Source organism: Hemicordylus capensis, chromosome 4, assembly GCF_027244095.1.
Source record: "Hemicordylus capensis ecotype Gifberg chromosome 4, rHemCap1.1.pri, whole genome shotgun sequence".
Lineage (NCBI taxonomy): Eukaryota > Metazoa > Chordata > Lepidosauria > Squamata > Cordylidae > Hemicordylus > Hemicordylus capensis.
This window is the reverse complement of record NC_069660.1, coordinates 301238819-301245247: the sequence shown is the minus strand read 5'-3', so window position 1 is coordinate 301245247 and position 6429 is coordinate 301238819. Positions and strand designations below refer to the sequence as shown.

The following is a 6429-nucleotide window of genomic DNA, read 5'->3' as shown; positions in this document are numbered from 1 at the left end:
TGTACAACATAATATGTACAACATAATACCAAACATGCATAACATAATAAGGTTGTTGTCATGCCTTCCTTAACCCAGGCTAGGGACGCTCAGCCTGGGTTAGGTTGCGCATGAGAACCTCCAGGATCAGGCCCAATCCTGGCAGGGCAGGGCCACCTAGCTCAGCTTTTTAACCTGACTTTTAGCTAGATTAGTCCCGCTTTTTAACCTGGGCTCTGAGATCATGTCTTCGCTGGGGCTGTGCTCTAGGCCCACGTCTCATTCAGCCCAAGCGGACACAGAGATGGGGGCCTAGAGCGCCCGTTTCCTGGGGAACCCCCCAGTTCACTGTGCGTGTCGTGCAGTGCATTGTGGGATATCCAGAGGTGTCGCCACACAGCATGGATCTTCTGGGAATGCAGTCCACACTCCAAGCAACATTTCAGCGATCATTGGGGTGGTGGAGAGATGAGTTAGATCAGCCTCCCACCCCACTGCCTACCCGGTCATGCGAATGTCCCCAATGTCTGAACAAGTCTAAGGAGTCAAATTGGCAGAACAAGGTGACTTGTGTTGTTGTGAAAAGAGAAAGAGCACTCCAAGGAAATAATCTGACTAGGCCAGCAGTGGCGAGAAGATCATGTGGGGAGACAAGTTGTGTTTGGGCTCTGGGGTGGGCCAGGCTTGGCTTTTGAAGCTGTCTTGGTCTCCATAAAGCTTGTTTATCCTCCGCTTTCCTGTTCGCTCCTTGACTTAAGAAGACAGCATCCAGCGAAAACAAACAGCCATTACATCCAGGTACCATTAAGGGCCTGCTTTGAATCCACAAACACAACAGAGTTTCTGTCTTTTCTCTCGTTAACTGGAAACTCCATCCTGAAGTCATTTGTCTGAGCACTGTGACAAATGCTGCCGGTGAGATCACCACCTCCCGTGGGCCTGAACCCCACAAACAATTGCAAAAAATAAACATTGTTTTTAGGACCCGCAAAGGATAGGATTTCAACTGTAACTCTCTTGTGTTGTTTTTGAAGCTTGCCACTCCTCCCTTGTTTAAGTTAATGCCTTGTCTTGAGCCAGCGCCCATGAAGAGGGAGATAATAGAGAGCAGCTTCCAGACGCTGACAAACACACACACTGTAATGGGGCCGCTTGGAGGCCTACAAGGCTCTGTTCTCCCAGGTGTTACCAGTTCAAAGGAGAGGGTGAGGTGAGTTTATGTTGACCAAATAAATGTGATTTGCATAGATACAATGTAGAGTGAGGGGATTTTGTATGACAGGAAGCGGAGGGATTACATCAAAGGGTGTTAAAAAGGTGCCTCTTAAATTCACAGAGTAAAAGAGGCCTCTGGCCTAGCTATCTGAGAGAGAAATCTCCTGGGAACAGGCTTTCTCATAGCACTTCCAGTCACTCCTAATCCCACTTGGATCAGAAACATGCATTTCCCATATTATTTCAGTTCCACTGGTTTTGGTCAAACTCAGAGAGGAATCGTACGGCCATTTTAACCCAAAACGTTTTGTTTTGCAGTCAGCTCATGGTGGCAGTTTGTGTGGGTTTCCAATTTAATGCAAGTTGAACCGGGTTTATTTTGTTTTATTTTTCATTTTTTCCTTTTACAGGGCTCACAGTGGGTTGGTAACAAATCAAATCTTTATGGTTACGGTCATTCGACCAGCAAAACACAAAGTACAAAAGCTTTACATAAAAGCGAGCTTTACATATAAGTGAACTTGGTCAAATAGAGTAATAAATTGTTAAAACATAAAACAGAACCATAACACCCGAGTTCATCCATTACATAAAACAGAGGAGTGGGTTGGTAACCAAATGCTTATCAGAAAATATTTGCGATTTGTCCAAACTGCTGCTCTGTATAGGGCCCAAATACTAGTTTAAGCTAGTTTTGGGGTCGTATGTGGAGAGGCAGTTCAGAAGAAACCCCACCCCTATGAATGACCTCCATAAAATGAATGACCCTTCTACTGCTAACTTGGCAAAGAGGCACCTTTTAACATGGTGATTATCTTTATTTAGCAGTGAGGAGAGTAACTGACCCTATCCACCCCCAGCACAGCATCCCTACAGTGACGGTTGCTGGTGTTCATCTTGTTTCTTTATAGATTGTGAGCCCTTTGGGGACCAGAATCTATCTTATTTATTTGTTATTTCTCTGTGTAAACCGCCCTGAGCCATTTTTGGAAGGGCGGTATAGAAATCGAATAAATAAAATAAATAATAAATATAAATAAAAGATATCAGGGTGGGCACACTTTCAGCACATTCCCCTTTAAATCGTGTGGCCTGGGAAGTTATTGTCTGAACCAATCCAATGTTTGAATAATAGTACATGCATACAGATTGTATGTGCATTGAAGATAATGTCTGAATAGGGCTTCTGTGTACAGTGTACATACATGCAGATCTGTATGCAGTAGTTATTCATAAATTAAGTAGTGGTGTACTACATACTTAAGTTTCTCCTTACAACAACGCTGTGAAGTAGGTTAGGCTGAGAGAGAAGTGACTGGCCCAGAGTCACCCAGCAAGTATCATGGCTGAATGGGGATTTGAACTCAGGTCTCCCCGGTCCTAGTCCAGCACTCTAACAACTACTCCTAATTCTGCCCTCCATTTCAGGGCGTCTGTACCCAGGTTATCTTTTAAAATGAATGCACAAAGGTATCTGTACACATGTACATATTTTTTCGTACACTGCATCTACACACAGGTACATGCGCTGAAATACCTGTGTGCATGTACAACATGATGTCTCAGTGAGATATCTGTCTCATTCTAATGCATGCATGGATCAGGCTTTAGAAGAGTTCTGTGAGAAATTGAGTTAGATTAGCTCCCACTGGCTGACAACCCGGCTAAATTGTTCAGTAGTACGACTCAGGATTTACTCTACTAAATTTCAATAGAAGTTCATCTAGTAAATTTAGTAAGGATGGCAGCCAATACCCAACATGATGTGCACTCCAATATCTGTGTTTCCTACCTACCAGGGCTGCTGTGCATGTAAAAGGCAGCCCCAGGGGTATTGTGGAGGTGAGCAGCTGTGCAATTACCTAAAAACCGTGCATGGGTGTTTCTGCAGCACTTCTTCCTGGTGGGTCAGAAAAGCTGACATCAGAGTGTGCCTCATGTTGGCCAGGGACTTTAATCTGATGCCCTGACTGGACCATGGGCAGTCACATGGCTGCCATTTGCCTCGTTGCCCCCAAATCTTCCTCCACATTTTCCAGGATCTTATCCCCTTGCCTCTCATGCCTCTCTCATACCCTTTATCAATTTAATTGGTCTAGAGATTTGATTCCATGGTGACACGTGCTGTAAAGTTTTGCTCTTGGGCAAATTTAAAGACAACAGATCTGGAATTAAGTGGCACCCCCCCCCCAAAAAAAACTCCCCCAACAACACCTGGAATGTAGGACTTCAGGTTACAATTCTTATCTTTGATATTCTTTAATATGTTATTTAAACAGCTGATGACTGGAGAATATATTTTATTAGTTATTTCATTTTACATATTTTTATACTACCCAAAACTTATGTCTCTGGGCGATTTACAACAAGATAAAAAGAACATTAAAACATTATTTAAACACAAAAACAAGAAATTTAAAACACAACAATTTAAAATTTTTAAAACAATACTCTAAAACAACATTAAAAACAATCAAAACAGTATCAGTTAAAAGCCTGGGTAAACAGATGTGTCTTTAAAGACTTTTTAAAAGCTGTCAGAGGAGGCTCTTATTTCAGTAGGGAGCCCATTCCAAAGCCTCGGGGCAGCAGCGGAGAAGGCCCATCCCTGAGTAGCCACCAGACGAGCTGGTGGCAAATGCAGATGGACCTCTCCTGATGATCTCAATGGGTGGTGTGGAATCCAAGGGAAAGAGTTGTGGCATGCAGGGACAAGGCAGTGGAGTGGAATCAGGAATATTAACAATTTAATGAAATAGATATTATGTACAGAGAGGCAAGTGCAGACAGCTTTTCAGGGCTCTTGCTGCTGGCTGTTTGTTAGGCCTGCCTCTACTCCAGGACTGGAATACAAGTAACTAAAGCCCCATTTAGATCTGGTTGGCGGGGACTAGAGACAGGGCCTTTTCGGTTGTGGCCCCTCGGCTGTGGAACGCCCTCCCTGAAGAGCTTCACCATGCTCCCTCCCTCAGTGTTTTTAAAAAAATCTCAAAACACACCTTTTTAAGGAGGCTTTTTAATGCTCCATTATTGTTTTGTTCTATCTGGTAGCTTCTTTAGCTTTTTATAATTTTCAGTTTTAATTTGAACCTAATAATTGTGGTTTTTAATCTGACATTTTATTTTAATTTAGTTAATTTTATTACTTTTATTGTATCTGTGTTTGTCTTATAGTTGTGAGCCGCCCCGAGCAGTAGTGCACCTGAGGGGCAGGGTATAAATATTTTAAATAAATAAATAATTTAATAGCTGGCCTGGATCAAGGAATGGATTAACCAAAAACACCACAGTGACAATGGAGGCAGTTTTATTCACATATATATTCTGAGGCTGAATTAATTTTGTGTCTAGAAAACACAATAAACTCTTAGAGCAGAATGTTAGGGGAAAGTACGACTTTGGTAAATGCATACAGGAACAATCAATAATGCTGGCAAAATTCTTGATAACTAAATCCATGTATAAGCTGCTTATAAGCTCAGGCTTGATTAAAGGTTTTCTTTTTGCAATGCAATGTTTCAATGTCTTGGGATGTGAAGTTCTATATTTTTTGGAAGAGGAGCAAGCCCAGATCCAACATGCTGCAAACTGTTTCACAGTGACCTCAGCCTCCATGGTATGAGAGATGAAAAGGCAGGAAACTTGAAGGTGGGCTACAATTAACTCTGAGAAGGCAGCTCTTTACTTTGTACACACCTTCCATACATCTCCATTAAGGTGATATAAAAGCTAAGCATTAAACATCTGGCAATTCTGCTAACGCAAACATTGCATCAAAATCTGAAAGTGATTGCCACTGTCAGCGATGACAGTGCCAACAATCTGATTCATGCTCTGCCGGTGGGGGAATACAGTACCCCCCTCTCCCATTTGGTATATTTGGATGACGTCCAGAAGGATATAATATTTCTGCATACAAACCTGTTTCTGCAGATGCATCAGCCTTGCTGCATTGGGGTGATCATAGGGTGCATTATTGTAATCTCTGAGATTGCAAGACAGAGGGCAGGTGTTGTTATTTTTAATGTAACTATTATATCACTTCTAGAGTTTCAGCCACTTTATACTTTTTTGTGTTGTTATCTTTATCCATGTGAGATTTTAATCCTTGTGTGCCAAATATCTTGCTGTCTAAGCATTCCTAAGACTACAAAAGCCCACAATGGGTCACACATGTTATATACACAACAGTGTGTATACAACATGTGTGACAAACAACAAGGGAGCTTCCAGATGGCCTCTTTGTAGCGCCAGCCATTCTATTTTCTATTTGCAATGGCATGCAGAACTGCAGTGTTTCTTGTGTACTGCAGTAGGTATAGTGGCAGACATAGCGTAAAACATTTCATGTGCATTTGGCACAACGCGGGCATTGATGCATCTTCCTGATGCAAGCTGCAGAAGCGTAACTTGCGCAAACCCTGAAATTGCGCATGAGGACTTGCACCTTTGTATGACCATTGGAAATACTGCTGTGTGATCAGTGACACTCCCCTTTTGTTATCTGTAACAGATATCTGGGTTTATCTCACTTTTAACTAGGTCCTGGATCCATTAAAGATCTGTTGAGATTATCTGTGATCAAATCATCAGCGCCTTCATTGTAGTCTCAATGGAAGAGGTGACCAACGTCCCCGAAGTTAATCTGATTAATCTGGGCAGTTTACACCTTTAAAAAAAAGAGTCTTCAACAGTTAAACAAACATTAAGAAACTGGTCATGGGGATGAGTAAGCAGGAACTACAGCTGTCTTGCCCAGACATGAAAGTATGTCTTCAGAGACACAATTGTCTTAAGAAGCACATCCTTGCTGATACGCTTACCTGGAAATCTTTTTCTGAATTTGGTTCAGAATCATTATCAACAAACTCGAAATTCAGAAGTCTTCCAAAGGAGAAAAAAACAAAGACATGATACTCCCTCACCTCCTCAGAATTTAGTTCAGCGTCAAGATAATGCTTTGAACTTGTGAAGTGAAGATGAATGGCTTTACACTGGTACTTCCTGATAAATAAAGAAAATTGAGATGGGAAAGCTACAGAAAAAGGGCTTATAATTATTTAGGGGTTGGAACACTTTTCCTAGGATGAAGGTTGTGAGGATCCATAGCTCTGTAGTAGCATGGATACTACAATGGCAACTTAAGTAGTCACTCCACTTACAAGGATACCATGTAACAGAGTGTGACCCTTACCTGAGATGCTGGAGATTTCCTGCTGTCAAAGCAGGCACAGC

The 6429-nt window shown here is 42.0% G+C and overlaps 1 long non-coding RNA gene across 1 annotated transcript; it reads left to right on the top strand.

The window, feature by feature from the left end:
* The first annotated feature begins 250 nt into the window (after positions 1–250).
* Positions 251–6228, top strand: LOC128322238 (uncharacterized). Its single transcript, XR_008305617.1, has 2 exons — positions 251–1189; positions 5737–6228. It is a non-coding gene; the product is annotated as an uncharacterized LOC128322238 (long non-coding RNA).
* The last annotated feature ends 201 nt before the right edge of the window (positions 6229–6429 follow it).